Below are 19,291 nucleotides of genomic sequence, written 5' to 3' on the forward strand. Positions count from 1 at the left end.
GCTCTCAGTGTTTGTACAGCCAGGAAAGCAAAGGTAGGAATTTTTCAGGACTGATGAAAACAATCTCAAGTTTCATGTCTAGAACAGCCACCACATAGATGTCAACTCTCAGAAAGCCGCAATGACAGAATTAACTCCTGCATGGAATTAACCTTACATGCAACACACACACACACACACACAAAATCCTCCATTTTAGCAGCTTTGATTTTAAGTCACAATTTTTTTTCTCACTATTTCTGATTACTGAACATATTTTTGATGGTATCTGTGGAAGCACTACTCAACATTTTATTGTACAGAAGTTGAGATTTAGAGGCACACAGACCTCTGATTGTGGTAGGAGGGGCTAAACCCAGCTTCCCTAGAACCAAATTTGCTTGGGGCACTCATAGGAAAAATTACAAGTGGATTAGGGGGAACCACAACAGAGATGTGCTTTTCTGCTCTATCCCTCACAGACGCTGCTCAGGACCAGCCAGTTTAGTCTCACTGATTTTCAAGTGCTTCTAGAGAAAAAGGAAGTACTTTCCTAGCCAAGGGCTGTGGGTACAAAGGCTTTGTTCAATTCAGTGTCAGCTAGTCACTCAGGTTACACAAAAACAAATAACTGTGTTAAAAACCACATTCTTTCTCAAACATCTCTACAGTTCAATAGCTCAGCTTTCATTTTCCAGTTCTTACATTAGTCACGGAGACTTCCAGCACAGATCAAACCCAACACAACAATAAAAGAACTGTAAAAGATGCCCCTCAACAAATGCTTGGGTAGCTTCAAAGCACTACTGAAAGGGAAAAAGAAAAAAGAAAAAAAAAACAAACCATAACGACGAGCAACAAGAAAGGGAACACACCCAGTTAATTTTTCCCTTTGCAGGTGAATTTATTTATGTTGAAGCCAGAAATCGGAAATCAGGCATTCCACCTGTCCATCTCGTTTTCTGCTCCATCGATCACTCTGGTTTCAGCAACCACGAGGGCAAAGGATGCCTTATAAGTAGTATTTTTATTTTATTTATACACAAACTACATCCTCTGAAGCTTTGTTCTTAGTTAACCTGAACTGGAAGGAAAAAGGGACCAACCAAACCCATCTTTCAGTTGACTTCTAAGTTTTTACAACTCAGTGCTAGAGTTGGTCTGTTTTTCTTGAATGGAGATTGCAAGGCTGGCACAAACAATATGTAAGCTAACAGAAAACAGACTGAATCATTCTATGTTTGCTAGCAAGCTATGATTTTGAATGGAAGGCTCACTCAGCAAAACCAGCCAGTACAGGTGCCAAAAGAAACAGTGCCATGCTGCTGCAGGACATGAAGTCAGTTGTTACAACTACCCAAGTGAGGACCACAGGTTGCTGCCAGCACAGAAGGCTGCCACTGGCACACACACAAAAAATGATTAATCCAAAGCAAAATGGATGCTCATCAGTGTAAGTCCAAAATGAGAACGCATCCAAATCCAGGTCACATTTAGTATCAGTTTACAGCAAACAACATATTGAAAAGCATACCAGTCCAAAACACACGTCCTTCAAAATGCAAAATTTGCTTGCTTACTTGGAATTGCTTTCCTGCACAGAGCACTCAACTTGGCGGGTTAGAAGCTCGCTGTGACCATGACAGCCCAGAAGACCTGCTGCTGGCTGCTGCTCATGTCCCCAGAGGGTCACTATAAAAATCAAGTACTCGTGCATTAAGAAAGCAAGGCTACTGGTCAGTCTCCTATGAAAAATATTAGGGGGTGTGCAACGTGGAGATTCTCTCAAGATCTACCCATAGCTGGGACATACAGTAAAGCACTGCACTGACATAGGCAGCTATTTAAGAGTACTTCCCTGCAGACATGGAGACAGAAGATTCCCATGTCCATACAAGGTCTACAGCAGCATCTGTCACATCTGGAGGGGTCCGGAGTGCTTCCTGCCCCTCATTCAGTGGGGCATGGCACCACGTGGAGGGAGGAAGGGCTGGAAGGAAATATATCCCCAAAGAGTCTCTGAGGGGAGCTGGTAAAATCACCCAGGCTCTGAACTAGGCATCAAATGAAGTAACTGCTGAGTTTGTGCACAAGGCTGAAACCTCTTCAAGCTAACCAAGTCCACTAACAAGAGAGGAAGAAGTCCCACCAAAGCAAAAACAAAATGTAAAACCAAAACATGCTCAAACAGAATCCTCCAAGAGTGGCTCAATGGCAGCAAGCTTTTTCTCAGTCCCTTAATCACTCGGCTCTTATTGAGTTTGTGCACATGCCAGTGGTAGGGCTGACAGCAGCAGAAAGAACGGGAAGGAACATGCTTGTCATCCAGCCCAGCACTTTCTGAGAGTGACCAGAATGGGGAGACTGGAGTTCTTCCACTTGCCAAGAAGGAGGAAGGCAGGGCCGGCTCAGTACAGAGTACAGATAAGGAGAAACAGATGGCCCTGTTCCCCTCACATTCATTACAGAGATGCTGCTCGGACACTTCCATCCAAACACTAGTGGGGAAAAACTCCATCCCACCTGCTGAAGCAGAACTGAATATAAACCACACCCTACCGGAAAGCAAGCAGTGATTCCTGCCCGGTTTGAATCTATGATTTCTTGGAAATCCATATTCAGATTTCACATGATGTTCCTGGCTCCTTTTCAGGATTCTTTCATGGAAGTGCTTTAGAGACAACGGCAGCACATCATTGGGTGCCTGCTGACCCAGCACACAGCCCACCACCTGAGCACCACCCACACACCCCCAGTATGGCTGGACCCATTTCTGTAGGTCCCTAAGCCTTATCTCCTAGCTGCAGGGACCCTCCCAAGCACACTACACTCCCTGCCCACATGCTCACCTGTCAAGCTTCACAAAGCTTGAAAACCACTCACCAGCTTCTGTAACACTATCTGTATCCAGGGACAAGGTTCCCAGCACAGTTTGCCTGCTCCTCCAGAAAGGACCAGTCCTTACAGGGCAGCATAAACCCAAATATTTGAGAGCCAGCTACATACAGGAGAGCAGGAGTGATTCACAGCAATCCTAAACTCCATTCACCTCTGCAGTCGCACTGGTGACAGCTGTGGCAGGCTTTGATGAACCTCATTCTGCCTGCTTATGGCACACACACAGTCACGCAGTGCTTTTTGAGCAACCTGATCCTTGATCTTGGAGATCTTTCCCAGCCTTTGTGATTCTATAATTCAGTACATGACATGCTGTACGCTTTTCAGAAATAAAGGCCTCCCTTACCTAGCTTGCCAGTCTGGCACACCAGGCTTCTCCATCTTCTGCTCCTCCCAGAGCAGAAACAGGTTCTGTGCCGTGGGGCCATGGGTGCCAAGCCCTGCACCTGGCTCTCCAAAGGCATGCTCCAGCCTTTCCATGGAAGTAGCTCATTGTGGAGTTGCTAAGCAATAACAAGCTATGATGGCATGAGAGAAGCCCACTTCTATTTCAGCGTATGGGATGACAGCAGTCAGCTTCATGATAACCACTTGGTTTTAATATCTGCAGCTATGCAGAAGCATCAGCTAGGAGGCATTTCTGATGGTTTTGGTGCTACTGATTGCTGAAGATGGAGAAGAAATACTGTTGTTTTCATAGCACTCAAACACTCTGTGGAGCTCATTTTCTTTATATGCACCATTTCACATCATGTGACCCAGCACACTGCTGTAGCATGTATGTGCATGCACACTCACCTCTCACTCCAGGCAGGCTTAGGGCTCAATCTGCATGTGTAACTATTGCATTTAAGTAGCCTGTGGCTTGCAGAACCTGCAGGACTCCCGGAAAAAGCAAGCAATCCCTGCCACTAGCATTCACATGCTTTTCAGGTGAATGCTGCCACCATCATTTGTTGGGGAATGGCTAGCTAATAGGTCATGAATCAATGGAGGCCTTATGAGAATCAATGGGTCCTTATGATACGTAGCAAAATGTTGAACGCTGTCTCGCTCGGCAAGGGCAGCAATATAGCAATATGCAGGTGCAAACAAGGAACAGTTGGTGAGAGTAAGGCACAAAGGCACGTAGCTAACTTGCTTAGGGTGGAACTTTCTCAGGGGAATACTACCCAATCATGTATGTGCTGCTAATGCCTGTATCCAATCACTTTGCAACATGTACTTTAGCTGCCCTTAGGAAAAGGTATATCTGTAAGACATGAAGTAGAATAAAGTGAGCCGTGCTTATCGACCATATTGGCTGGCTCGTCATGTGTTCTCTCGTTGCTCCTCCACAATCACTGTCCATGCAGAACTGTAGTGAACTGTGGGAATACAAAAAGTATATTTAGAGCTGCTGCTGTGGAACAGGATAAACAGCATGAGAAAGGAAGGCTGAGAACCAAGGACACTTCCAGAAGAAGAGGAAAACGAGTTCAAGTAAGCTGCACAATGGCAGACCCTAATGGGACGAAGAGCGCATGGCTTGGGAAGATTCACAGCCCTGATTGGATCATCGCCTGTATGCACGGTTAAGGACTGTTTTGGGAAGTTATATTGTTGATATGTAAAGGTGGGTGGGAAAGTTACAAGAGAGAACTTGTGAAAGTATATAAGGGATGTTAAAACCTGTAATAAACGATTTGGATCGTTCACATCTGAGTCTGTGCCCAAGACACTGCAGTGAACCAACAGTTGAAACAATTTCAGGGAACATGAGTCTATAACTAAGTACCAAGGGCCACTCCAAACCACAGAATTCAGTATTCTTCCTTGTCCGGTACATAGCTCTGTCCGCAAAGCGCAGACATGAAGCTGTGGAGATGGGGATTCTCCTCTTCCCACCCAACAAGTACACGCAGGAAGCAGCACTACAAACAGAGAACGAGTGGGCTGTTCCTACACTTCTCCAGAACAAACAGCAAGATCAGGAACGTCTGCAGAAGCTGGATTAACCGGCTGCCAAGTGCTCCTTGGGAAAGGCATCTTGCTGCTGTATGTTAGGCTTACATCCAATTTACTCTTCTGACTTTGTTTGCAAAAGGCAAAATATTTTGGCTCCTATTTCCATTTTAGGAAGCTTTAGAAGCAATTGCCCACTGCCACACACTGGATTTTTAATCACTGCTCAACGAAGTGTTATGCCCCCTTCCACCTTTCTGCATGGGAAGAAATTAGCACAACAGCTGACATGCTGCAAAACCCAGCCCTAACTTCCCAAATCCCCAAGAAAGTGTTAGTGTTAGGACCGATGGCAACACAGTCCTGTGAAGTAGCAACATTTATTCACAGGATTACCAGTGTTCATCTCCTCTAGTACCTGAGCCCACAAAAAGACCTGATACAATGGAAGGTGCTGCTTACAGCAAGCAATTCCATCACTGTGGTTCTGCACTTCTGAAGAACACAACTGGGCTCATTCTCATGGCTCAAACATCTGCACGCCCAGTGCTCCAGCCTGTATAACGCCAGCAAAAAAAAAAAAAAACAAAAAAAACACATCTTGAGTCTGTTTATGTTGCAAGAAAGACAAAGCATGGCTTTTAAAAACGCCAACACTGGTTGAGTGGCTAAGATGTTGAAGCCCCTTACTGAACTACAGCAGACAGGAAAGTCACAGGCAGCTTCCAATGAGACCTAACCAGGCCCTAAACACCCTCTGACCACGGCCTGGGTTTACTTTTAGGTCACAACATACAAGACTAAACCACAAGTATACAAGAAAGAACTATCCTGTTCACATGAAATCGTTGGTCTCTTCCATTGTTTCCAGCATCACTATTCCTCCCTCAATAAAACTAACAGTAATTAAGTATGATAAAGCAAGTTATCGCAACATTAAAAAAGAGAGAGAGAACTTCTTAACTCAGTCTGGTCATTTTCAGCATATTCAGTGTTTGAATCAGAGTAGACCTACCTAGATAATTACTACCACATGTTACAGAAACACAAGGACTCAGTATTTAAACAGACCATATTTTCTGAATCAATATTTGGAAAAGTCTCAGCTTTGATGCTCATCTCAAGGTACCCTGCTGTAACAGGGTGACATTCTGCTGACAGGCTGAGAGAGCTGGGGATTTTCAGCCTGGGGAAGAGAAGGCTCCAGGGGGACCTTATGGTGGCCTTCCAGTACCTGAAGAGGGCCTACAGGAAAGCTGGAAAGGCACATTTTACAAAGGCATAGAGTGACAGGACAAGGGGAAATGGTTTTAAAATGGAAGAAGGTAGATTTAGACCAGGCATTAGGAAGAAATTTTCAATGTGAGGGTGGTGAGACACTGACACAGGTTGCCCATTGAGGTTGTGGATACCCCTCCACAGAAGCATTCAAGGCCAGGTTGGATGGGGCTGTGAGCAACCTGGTCTAGAGGGAGGTGTTGTGGAACTAGATGATCTTAAATGTCCCTTCCAACACAAATCATTCTATGACTCTATGATAACAGCTTTCTGAAGGATGCACTGCCCGCTGCTAAAGAAGCTTCTAAAACGCACACACCTTGAATACTGGCAAACCCATTAAGGGTTTCCTCAACTTGGAATCGGGAAACCTACGAAAAAAGATAGTATGCCTTTTCCCAAAAAGCAACCAGGAAATTACATGTCTTTGTTTCATTCCATGACCTTTTGTGTGACATGCGATGTGTGTTCCCCAGGCAGAGCTTTTAGCAACAAGGAAGCTGCTGTTCTTAGAACAGGTGGTAATAAGATTGGAGTTTCCCGCCTTCTGCCAGTAGTGACAATGATTTCGAACAATACTGCTTATTTCTACCCACCAAACTTGTGACTGACATCTCATCTGGATCATTTCCACTGGTCTGTACTTGTTTTGGCCTGCTAGGAGCTGGAGGAAGACAGGTTGCAAGCTGAGGATTCCACACCAAGCATGACCCACATGGGGCTAAGGGGATAGAGATGGTTCACCTCCACCAAAAAAACAACATCATACATCAGAATTTATACTAAGCTCATGACAGGAATGCTTTTGGGTGTGACATAAAACTGACTCAGGAACAAACCACGTCACTTCAAACTTAGCTCTTTCCATTTCCTATGTGTTTGAAAACACACCCTTTAACATGTCCCATCTTTGCATCCTTACAATGAAGAATTGGTACATAGCAGCAAGGCATCACTTTCACTTCCTAACAGAAGGTCTCAGTGTTTCTACTGGACTTTGTGACACCACCTACTATTTAGTACCTGGGGTTAATTTTGTGATGAGCTCAGTTACAAACTGCGCAACCTGGGGAGGTTAAAAGAAACAAGTGCAGCACAAAACCAGTTCTGTTGTGCTGGTTTTAAGCTCTAGCAGGATTAAAAACGCTAGTTCAGATTCACTTCTGGGAACACGATCTTCCAGTGGTGACTGAATGCCTGCTTTGTCAGCTACCCAACAAGGACATGGGGCGCATGCGCTCAGTGCATTCAATTCCAGAAGAACTAGTGGATGCCAACAGTTTTTCCAAGCAGAGAGGCCAGGGCATATTTAACAGGACAGTAGATATGCTGGTGAGAATTTTGGAAATACAAGAAACAAAAGCAGCATTCTCCATTTATCCAGCAAATACCAAAAATGCTTCCAAGCAGCCTTCCCTAAGTTACTGTGGCAGTTAAAGACAGTGTTAAAGACAAAAACGCACTGTTAGCAACACTTATGTGAAATTTATAAAGGAGACTTCTTGGCTTAAAGATAAATACATTAGCTTTTAAAATCTTGTCTAATAAAATTATTCTGCAATGAGGTCCATGTACAAAGTATTGAACGACTGTTATAGAACAGCTAATATTGTGACGTACACAGTGCTTGAGCAACCACTGCACTTTGGCCTTCCTTTTGATTCACTTCACTGCCCAAGGAAACTTCACCAAAGGCTGTAAAATGAAAAACTGGAAGCTGCCAATATCCAAGTAGATCTATGGCCTCTTTATCCTGAGCTGCATCCTATCTGAGAGATCTCCGGCTTAGAAAAACCAAGTATTGCTTTCACAGTTCCTCTGGGCTGAAGCCAACGTGTGTGATAGCTGGGAGTACTTTTTGCAGAGATTCCCTCTGGTGCTGCCATAAGGCACTAAGTTTGACATTCACCTCTTCTGTTATTACCCCTGAATCCAGTCACCACAAGCTTCAGTGCTTTTATTTTCCTGCCATCCCCATGCAACAAAAGTTCACAACTGTTTTGCTGTACCAGCCCAACTAAGGCATAAGAACAGCTGAGCCATGCACCCTGTCTCCATCTGAGCCTCTGACTATTTTCAGCCACAGGAGTTTCCCGAGTCTGTATTTAGAACCCTCTGGGACTATCTTATCCAAATATTTGTTCAGCTCCCCTTGATTCCATTTAAACTCTGTCCACAACAAGATCTGTCAAAAGGTCCAACACGTCCGCCACGGTGTTGGCGGGAAGCCTACGTGCCACCATGTGCAGCTTGGGATTCCACTTACTGCTGCTTCCCATCTCCCATGCAGACAAGTGGAAAGAAATCCCCATTTCTGGTTTGCAGGCTACCTACAGATTCAGTCAGGTATGTTCACACCGCTACCCAATTTTTAAGTTGTCACAAGGTGTTGGTTTTCCTCCCTCGGATCTCTCACAAACAGAAGCAGGGTTACAATCCACAGCTTGAAAACTCTCTGTAATAACACATGGGAGAGGCCTGAGAACACCTTTCTTCCCACAAAACAGCAAATACCAGAAACGTGAGTTTCCTCCGCAAGAAAAATTATACAGAAACAGGTTTCTCCACCATTCCAAGGATGCAGCACTAAGATTCACAAGCACCACAAGTGGCAGCACGACTGATTCTGATGAGCACACACCCATGCCTCCAAGCACCCAGCGCTAAACTGTACTCACCAGACCCCTCCACAACTGCACTGCTGTCACAGCTCCTGATTTGTTTTTCTAGAGCAAACCTGATTGGGCTGTCAAGACAGCATTCCTCAGGCACACTGCAGAAACGCATTGTGTGGCTTAACTGCGCCTAGCAGTTGATGACAATTTGGGGGAGAAAAAATTGCTGTCAACCATTTCATACAAAAATAAAGCCGGTTACAGAACACATTAGTTTTTTCACATTAAAAAAAATGGTTTGAGTTGTAGTACTCTGATCAAAATGGACATCTGCATCTGACACAGTGCCCCAGGCAGCCCACTCCCAGCCCTCAGCTATGGCAGGGTTCCTTGTTCTCCTGCAGCGTTCCCGGTGGCTGCATTCCAGGAGGGGGCAGCCTGCAAGTGCTCCATACAGCATGTGAAAAGCTTTGTTTATCCAAAAATATTTTGGCTCCAAGAGATGTGAAAGCAAGATTTCGATTTCAGCATTTGCACAGTAAGGAGACGCAACTCCTACAGATACTGCCAGAAAATTTCTTCCTTGTGGCTTCCTAGCTGTAAAATATATTTTACAAAAACAAAATTACAGCAAACCAAAAGTGAAGCATAACAATAATAATAATAATAAGAAGAAGAAGAAGAAGAAGAAGAAGTTGTTATAGCAAGGAGAAGCAAAAGACATTCAAAGGGCCCCAGTGCACTCTTGCTCCCTTTGTAAGGAGCAGATCAAGGTAGGAAAACCTTTCTGCTGTTAAGAGTAAGACAAAACTTATGGGATATTATCCAGTAAGTGGCTCTGGAAAACCAGAATAACATAAAACATAAGGAGCTTCCCTGCAGCCTGACCCCCAGTTTAAGTGTAAAAGTGAAATCTAGCTACCAGCAGATCACGTTAGCACTGAAGTTTTACAGTGCTGACACCACCTTGAAAATAGAAATCTACCCCAAGCTTGTTATTTCAGTGGTTACCTACGATGAGGAATTAAGCACATCAGTCATCAGAGACCAAATCACGACCGTCCTCAAGACAGGACTTTCAAACAGAACACTCAATTCAACATAACTCAATCACCCTCAGTTACAGAGCTGGAAGATTAGACTATTTAAAATATTACAGCTCAAAAGCTGCAAGGAAGTACCTCCTTCTCCAGCTGAAAGACCTTCTCACTTACAGAGGGCATGCACTCCACATACTTGATTCCTGGTCTTGACAATCACAGTAGCCCCACCACACTGCCTCAGCAGCGGCTGGAGATTAAGGCACTTTTCTATACCCAGAACTCACTGAGCTCCAGAGGCTCTCTGTCCCATAGCTCCAGGTACACATTTCCTTGGACTGTGGCTTTGCTGTTGGCCTCTGCCAGGGAGTTCCTAACTACAGGCTGACTTTACTGGCGCATCGCTTCCATAAGCAGTTTCATTCATCAAGGGGCTTATCTTAAACTGCATTGCACATGTAGAAGTAACTGTATGTAAAAAGTCCACCTCTTATGAAAGTGATCTGGAAGTTATGGAAATGCTAAGTTCACCAGATGTAGGTTTGCAGCAAGACACCATAAACTGTAGCATGTTCAAGTTACAAAATGCTAGCAGATCCTATGGAGGTTGACAGCAGTAGAACAGCAAGTTTTGACACTGCCAAAAACATATGTAGAAAAACAGTGCAGTTTGGTAAGCCATTTCCTTTTGTTGCGAGGTACTAACCAAGGCACAGATCCTCACAGTTTGAGTCTCACCCACAAACTGGAGTTGGCTCTGTGTGGTCAGAGACCTCAGGCACACAGGAACTGCAAGAAGTAACACCGAGACAATTCAATGTGCAAAAACATGAAAGCAATGAAGAAAGTAGATTGGAATCAACTTTGGCCACCTCAATGCATCCCCCTCCAAAAGGGTTCCTGATGAGACCTCTGGCACTAACAAGCAGAATTAACCACAGATTTTATGTGAAAACTCAGTTTGGTCCAAAGCTCAAAATAATTTCAGTCTCTAAAACACCAAAGAGTGTATTACCACTTCAGCATTTAACAAATCACAATATCAAGACCAAATCACAACCACTACGTGACAGTAAAACCAGACTTTGCTGTCTGTTCTTCTTACAGCAGGGACAAAATTGGTTAGCATAAGCACATCACCAAATCAGCTTAAAAGCAACATGCAAAGCCATCTGTAGTATTTTCTGAGGCACAAAACCAAAAGCAGTAAATCATACACGATTTTGTACGGTGTCAGTAAAACCAAAAATAGAAAGGAAGAGCTGACCCCACCTCCAATGGCTAGGGTCAGGAAAGCAGGCTTCCTCCATCAAAAAGACTTGCCACAGCACTGCTGTCTTAGAAAAAGTAGAGATTGTTTTTTTCTAACTTGCCTTAAAGTACACTGGGAGAAAAGCCTTGTTCTGAACCAAACCAAGACAGGCATGTGAAATAGCACTAGGGCTGCAGCACACTTTGAAAGTGGGACAGAGTAAAAACTATGAAGGCTTTAGCCTCTGGAGTCAGTACGAAGAGCAGCATGCAAAGCTGCCTGGTACTGTTGAATTTGCATGTCAATCCTAAAGCAAGACAGAAGATGCAGCTCAGACGTGACCTTCAGGCTCCCTGTCTCTTCACATTCTTCTGCTCAGGCTCCAAAAGCTGTACAATGATGCCAACCCATAACACATAGATATCAGTCTCCTCCAATGAAGTCACCCATCTACCACAGACCAACCAACCACTGCCAGGCACCTATCAGGCCCCGATTTAAATCAGTGGTACACCAGTTCATTAGCTTTTCACATCACTGCAGATGAAAGAACAGGAAAACGTATTCCCTTCACTTCCAGAGATTTACAAAGGTTACATTCCCCACAGAGAAACTGTACAGACCTTGGGTCTTCTTCAAACCCTATTTTTTAACTTAGAGGCTGAATTCATCACAGGCACAGAGAAGCACAGCTGAGTTCGTGAGCAGCTCCAACCTTACCAGATTTTGCTGACCAGAAACCTCTCCCCACCTTGTGAATGCTGGTGTGAGTGGAAGGAGAACTGAAATCTGCCATGCTGCTGTGTTTCCCATTCCTTCGCACAACTGATCTCACTTTCCAGATCTGAAGCAGAAGGTAAAGAACGGATGGCACAAACACAGCAGCTGCCAACAGGTTTGAAAAAACCCAAGAACAAAATGTTTCCATGTCACATGTAGTTACATTAGCTAGATCTTTTCCTTGCATTCAGCAATTCCAGAGTCACAGACACAAGATTTATGCTCTAACTCTGATGCCACCTTGCCACATCGTTTCCTGCAGTCACAAGGTGCTCACAAAGAGCCTGCCACCAGCCTCACTGACAAGATCAAGTACTGCTCTGCTGCCTCTTGCTTAATATGGAAACAGCAGGATTAAACAAGCTGGAGTTGGAAAAGACAGCTGGAGTAGTTGACTTCTGAGTGGTGCTCTCCAAGGAAATCTGTGGTAAGAGAATACAAAAGTTAGCAGAGCCCTTTTGTAACAGTCTGTCATAGCAGAGAGGTGCAGGTAACACCATTAACTCAATGCATACTTGTTCTCTGGAGTACAAGAAGCTGTTGAACTAGAAGAGCTGGTGCTGGGGCACAAGATATTTTAATGATCCTGCTAGTCCCCAGCATCACTCTGGGTTTCCTACACAATCTCAATGCTATTGCACTCCGGGGAGTTTTGCCATGCTTTTTGTATTTTGACAAGGCCTGCAGCACTCACAGCACTTTCCAAATGAGTTTGTCAACAGTGAAAACAACACTTTGGCATTTACACCGTTGCCCTTATTCAGAGGCCATCTCCTGTCATGCGTCTGTTACTGAAGTTTTCCATTAAGTTAATAAATGACAAACAGTCTCTTCCAGTTCTAATGGTTTAGGAATGATTTTCCCAACTGACTGAGGAAAGCAGCAAAAGCTCTAGACTGTCAGGAACATGAGCTCCAGCAGTGTACTTGCAAACGTAACAAGAACACAGCATTGTTCTGCAAACGGTCCCTTAAAGGAACCAGGAAACTCTACAGAGGGACAGTGTGCTGCTGGACCACAGGGAAACCTCACGCTCAGGACAATGACCACCAGCAGAAAGCACCTTCCATACACACCCAGACCCTAAATATCCTCCATAATGCCTTGTTCCCAAGGGGTAACACTAACTTAATTCTGAAAAGAGTCCTGGTGCCATATTACAACAAAATCACATTAAACAAACATGCTTGAAAACAGTCATTTCTGCCCATAGGTTCATAAGGTTGGAAAGGACCTACAAGATCACCTAGTCCAACCATCCTCCTATCACTATCCCTACCCAACTACTAAATCAAATCCCTAATCCATTTCTGTACAGCTGTCCATTGACTGCCTCCACTCCTATCACTGCTACCTGCAGCGAAGGATGTCTTTTGGGAGTTGGCCACCATCAGTCTCCAACGTAAGAAATAAATGTACACACCAGCAGGAACCAGCTCCTCAGAAATACCAGCAGTACAACAACTTTCCCACAAAAACCACTTTTACCACAGAACTTACAGCTCAGATGGCCTTGGATCTAGCAACAGCCTGCTTTTCAACAGTTCCATCCCCAGCTAGAGGCCTCTGAAGTAACCCCACCTCAGGGTCAGCAGTAGGAATCTGCTCCACCCCTACAAGCCTACCATCCTGCCAAGGAATAGCAAATTCTGCTGGACCATCTCCTTCGCAGGGAGGGGATTCTCTTCTCCCAGCCAGCAGCCACACCAGCTCTCCTGCTCCAGGGGTGGAAAGCCACGCCTGCATGCTAGCAAGGTTCTCTCCTGCAGCTTTACTAGCTGTTCTGTTTTGGCTGCTAAAAGAAGAAGGGGCTGAGCATCCTTCCACATTCCCTGGAAACCACATCCACAGGCAGGGCAGCACATGGCCCTGCAGGGTGCTTGCTAACAGCCCAACATTCCCACAGTGAGGAGGAACACAACCAGGCTGAGAAAACAGGGTGGCTGCAAAAGGTCCCAAAGTAGCAGCAGGCTCTACTACCATTAGAGGCTTTTGTGCCTGTGGCTAAGGATGGATATGCTGACCTAGCAAAGGCAGCTGTTGTTTGATTTTATGTGGCTCCTCTCCCCTTTGTCCTTGCACATCCACACTCAAGCTGTGGGAACGAAACCCATACCCAGCAGGTCTCTGTGGTGAGCTGGGTGCTGCTCTGCAGAGGGCTCCCTATAGCCTGCCACTGAAGGAGCGGTGTTGCCCTCATCCTGCACATCTCACTCACAGCAACAGAACACCGATCCCAGTCGGAGAGGGGCTTGGCTCAAGGCCACCCAACAGGTTCAGGACAATCCATTCTGTCTGCTAATGGTCAGTGTGACATCCTCACTTAAATATACATATATATAAATATATAAAATATGTATAGCTCTGTCAGGTCCCAGTGGTGTCAAACCCTTCCTAGAAAACAGACCAGCTAAGGTGCTACAGCACCACTGTGGGACACTATTTCGGACATCCAGAAAGGAGTGAGGTGAGTTTAGGGATGCACATCAGCATACCCAGCTCCCCTGCAGTCCTGGCTCAGCAACGAGAGGACAAGCACAAGCCCTTCTGCACATTTTGCATGCTTTCTGGCTGAAGGGTTATTATCCAGTCTGCAAACAAACAGAGGTAGTTAGTTCAGTAGCACAGCAGCGCATCTTACAGGCTGAGCGTCAGCGTGGAGCTGTTACGTGGAACTGCCTGGAGGATCACAGCAATGCCCTGCAGTTCTCAGGATGCACTCTGCTTTTAGGCTACAAATATGAATAGTCCAAAATCTGTTGTGAACATGGAAACAAGATTCCCTGACTGCCAACAAATGGAATTCCAACCTATGAAGCCAAAAGATGTTTTTGCATACAATTATTATGAATTTTTGTTCACATCCAGCTACAGACGGTGTTAAAGCAATTACAGTGCGTGAGGGATTACAAAGTTAATGCAAACAGCCCTCACTTAACATGCTGAGCACTTTGTGATATTAGTTCAGGTCTAATGGGAAGAAGCACAGAGAGGTTTTAAAGATTGGCAGGCACTCAACGAAACAGCAAAGGAAGTTCCCTGCAGGCAGCTACAGCGATGCCAGGCAACGCAGTATGCAAGAAGGAATGGAGCACTCCTGGTTGTTACAGCAAGACCTTCAGCCTTATGGCCCTCCAAAGCCCCACATGGAAACATCAGCCACTGCTGACATTCTCTCCCAGCAATACTACACATGCCTGCAGACATCAGGATGTATGGATCTCAGTCTTCTCAGTGCAGACACATACTTCCTTGCAAGTGTTCCCCAACAAGTGTTGAACAGAGTATCAGAATGCAAATAATCCACATCTGATAAATGTGCTTTGGGTTCTTTCTAAAGTCTCCTTTGATAAACCATCTATTTACATTTTGAAAGGGAGAAAAACTGAAATAGGAGATTGTACACGCATGAAAACAAAGGCAGTATCTGACAAATCTTCTTTTTAATTTGCAGATAATTGCTCATCACTGTGAAATATAGCTTTTGTGCTGTTTCAAAGCAAAGTAGCTAAGAAACCCTAAGCTATTACTAAATATAATTTATGGCAAATGAAGATCTCTTCCAGCATGCCTGGGTCTATGCATAACCACATTTTGACCAAGCACTCACCCTGGCACCCCCCAGGCAGGTCACAGACCACCACATTCTGCCATAGTATTTCACAGGGGCCTTCCCACCAGGGGCCACCATGCTTGCATTGATTCCTTCCTCCCCATCCTCGCTCTGCTGTAGTTTCTTCATATTCCCTCCTCCCTGGCACACAGCTATCCCCACACTGCCTTCGCTCAGCACCCCAACACCAATCATGCAACTTCAGCATCCTGTGTGATTTCAAGGAACTCAAGCTCAGCTTGAATGGTGCTGGCCCACCTGCACATAGACACAGAGCCAGCCCCATGCAGCTAAGCAAGCCTCCTAGCACACAGCACCCTGTCCTGCGCATACAAGCAGGGCTTTGGCAGCCTGGCATGGTGCGCAGCTGCTGTGTGCAGCTTGTCGATACACAGTACATTTTTACTTGACAGCAGCAGGAGAGCTCACGCCAGCAGAGCGCAGGAAATGCCAGCTTCGTGGCAGAAGGTCAAAGTGTGGAAACGAGATTGTATGGAATCAGTCCAAGGCAAAACTTCTGAAAATCACTGCTCTATCTAGGGAGGCATGGGTTGATGCTGCTAGGAGAAGACAGTAAAGACCACTGTTGCAACTCCCTTCCAAGCAAGGGTAGTACTTCAACACTCTGCCTTAGGAATGGTGCAGGGGTGGGGTCTCCTGCAGGTAGTGTGAGCTGTTCCTCCATTTAATCCTTAATTGTTCTGCTAAGGTAAAGAATAAGAAAATTTAAATACTGTGCACTGCCCTCTACAAAAACACTTGGCATGTAGCACTCAGACAAAAGGTGTTCACGCATTAATTAAAACCATACATCAGATCAGTGAAGAGAGAGCAGCAGAGTTAAAGTCCACCAGCCCTGATGCTGACCCTACTGCATTAGCACCCAAAATAACAGAGTAAGGAGCAGTGAATTTAACCTGAAACGACAGAAAGGTGCTACGTTCTGTGCCATTTCCACTGAAGTATATAAGGTTAAGTCAGGGTCAGCAATCACCCTGCAAAGACTGAGCACGAGGACTCCATCGTGCTGGATCTTGCCAGCTGTTACCACATCGTGATTAACAAATGAAGCTGAGAGAGGACACAGCCCCTCGAAACCTGAGCTGTCTGCTGGTAGCTCCCTCTGATCTGCCCAAACACCAATTTGCAAACATTTCAATACTCTCCCACCAAAGCAATTCATTGTCTCAACCTTCCATTTTAACAAATCCAAGCACAAAGCTCTAAATTCCACCAGAATAAATCTCAGAACTCCCAGCATTAAATTTGCAAGTGACATTTAATGGCATAAAGCATAGGCAAAGCTGAGCTAAGCCACTAATGGACCAGTGAGGAAACCTCTATGGCTCCACGATGCAGTGCTCGTTCTAGCTCTAAGAAATTATAGTGTAGGCTGCACCAGGCAGAAAGAGATACCAGCAACTTAAAAATATGCCTCAAACCACAGCAGCCAGAGCTGTGTCCTGCAAACCTACTGCCCAGCATCCTCCGCGGACAGCTCGAGGGCAAGCAGCACACACCTCACACACTGGGGCTCTCTGCTTCCCAGCTGCAATATGCCCTGCATTCCTGCTGCTTTCTGACCATGCACACTGGCACAAGTAAAGGCTATTGTCCTGCCAGGAGAGATGCTTCTTGGGTATTTGATTACTGGCTTACATTGTAACGAACCACATGAAGCACAGGGAAGCTGGTTACACCTGGGAGTTCCTTAGGATGGATATTATCTTCAACAACCAAAATCAAACTTTGAGCAACCTGATTTATCAAAACCATAAAACATATTTGGGATGAAAGAACCACAAGAACCCAAGGTTTCGTGCTTACCTCTCTCCTGCATTTCGCCTAGGTAGGGGAAAGAAACTTCAGTTACTGAGCTGAATGACCCTGCACAGCTTCCAGCCTGCAACACGGGACACCAGCCCATGCCAACACTTGTGCGCTGCTTTTGTGATTGCAAAATGCCTCCAACAATGCCAAATCCTTCGGACAACACCGCCGAAGTAACATGGGAGCTCTAGTCACAGGACTCCAAAAATCCTGAGCTCCTTCAGCTTCAGCTCTACTGCACACAGTTGGTTTCATCATGCCACGTGTGAGTCCTGTAACTGAAAGCAGCACCTGCTGCAGTTTGAGGAGGAAGAGCACAGGCATACAGGAGGTGTTACAGAGAGGACACGGCTCCTGTGGGTCCTGCTGGCTTGAGCAGGGTATTCACATTCACTGGTGGTATTCATAGAGAACCATCTGACAGTTACCCAGGCACTTCAATTTGTTACATTTCAACCTGTCAAAGCCCTCCTCTGAGGTCAGTCACACAATGGGAGACATGCTGGCTCTGGGCTGATGCATGGAAGCCAACAAGACAGTGACAAGCGCTTTGGGAATCAAGGTTGTTACACAGCTCTCAATACACTTTTAAAGACTCCCAAGCAAAATTTAGTTCTGTTGCACATGCAGGAAGCTGGGAAAATAAAGGTGATCTCTCCGTGTAGGAGTGGTTTTCTTATCAGTATTTTAAAACTAGCATTTATCTCTCACCTGCCACCACTCACAGCCGCTTGCATTCTCTTTCCAAACTCTCATCTCTCCATGGAGCTGCAGCTGTTCCAACCAACCACTGAGAGAACAAACCAGAAGCATGCTGCTCTAACTAGAGCCCACTCCCACTGGGAGCCTCACGAGCAGGTGGGTGGACACGGGGCTGTAAGCGGGTACAGCCCTGCTCCAGCGGCTGCCAGCTCTTCCCACCGCACCTCAATGACAGCTGGAGGCCCTGAGGCCTTTCTTAAAGAGGTTGTCATGCAGGACAGAATAAACGAGAAACCTCGATCGGAGCAGGGCCTGCAGGAGGCAAGCCGCAGCAACGTGGAAGGTTGCATGGCAAAAGCTCCAGGCGGCAGCCCACCCAGCAGCCCACCAGGCAGCAGGCCACGTCGAGCAGCAGCCGTGCACACGTCACAGCAGCAGCGGGGCAACGCTCCCGCAGCCCTTCCCCATGGCAACGCGCCCACAGCTCCGGCCCCAGCACCGCCGCTCCCCGCGCTCAGGCTCCGTCTGACAAGCGCCGGCGTCACGCAGCTCCCCCCCCACGTCCCACCACGGGAGCTCGGGGAGGGTGAAGGGGAGGGCACCCACAGGGCCGCGGGGGATCGTACCCGACAGGGCCGAGGAGATCTCGCCCCCTAAGGCCGAGTGGATCGGATCCCACAGGGCTGAAGGGCCCGAAGCCCACGGCCCCGAGCGCCCGTCCGCCTCGCGTCCCCCGGGGCCGAGGCTCAGCACCCCCACCGGGCCCGGCCCCGCCGCGCCGCTCAACCCGCCTCGGGCAACCGCGCTCCCGTCCCCGCCGCCCCCGGCCTGCGCCCGGCCCGGAGAGAGGGGCGGCTGGCCCGCTGCTCGCCGTACCTGCTCACCGGGCGGGCGGCGCGGAGCCCCTGGGCTCGGCGGGCTCGTAGCGGCCGCTAGCTGGGCGGCTCCGCTGGACGACGACGGCAGCGGCTCCGTGTCCCGAGCGGCGGCGGGCGGGGCGGCGCGGAACGGCGTGTCACGTGAGCGCCGTGTCATCTCTCCCGCCGCCATGTCGTGCGCGGGGCGCGCGAATCGCGGCCGCTGTGAGGGCGATGCTTTCCGGGAGGTGTTCGAGACCGTAACGTGCGAGGCGGACACCCCCGCTTCCTTACGGTGCGCAGGTCCTGCGCGGAGCTCCACTTCGCCTCACCTCGTCTCCGTGGCTCTGCATCACTCCCAGGGACGGCTGCTCCCCCTCCCTGGGCAGCCCGTTCTGGCACCCGACCACTCGTTCAAAAGTTTTTCCCGACGTTCAGCCTGAACCTCCCCTGGTGCAGCGTGAAGCCTTTCCCTCTCGTCCTGTTGCTGTTACGTGGGAGAA

General features: G+C 47.0%; 1 protein-coding gene across 2 annotated transcripts in view; it reads right to left on the minus strand.

Moving 5' to 3' along the window:
* SGMS1 (sphingomyelin synthase 1) overlaps positions 1–18,892 on the minus strand; it is a 75,748-nt gene extending 56,856 nt beyond the window's left edge. The window contains exons 1-2 of one of the 2 annotated variants that reach the window (XM_065746475.1): positions 3,676–3,808; positions 1,514–1,671 (exon numbers count right to left, since the gene is read on the minus strand). The gene's annotated coding sequence lies outside the window, so the exon portion shown is untranslated. Of the gene's footprint in view, positions 1–1,513; positions 1,672–3,675; positions 3,809–18,815 lie in introns of those variants that run through there. The other variant, XM_065746476.1, reaches the window with a different exon arrangement.
* Between the last annotated feature and the right edge of the window lie 399 nt (positions 18,893–19,291).

This window comes from Cyrtonyx montezumae, unplaced genomic scaffold (assembly GCF_038088225.1).
Source record: "Cyrtonyx montezumae isolate F1298 unplaced genomic scaffold, pur_monq_1.0 scaffold_4, whole genome shotgun sequence".
Lineage (NCBI taxonomy): Eukaryota > Metazoa > Chordata > Aves > Galliformes > Odontophoridae > Cyrtonyx > Cyrtonyx montezumae.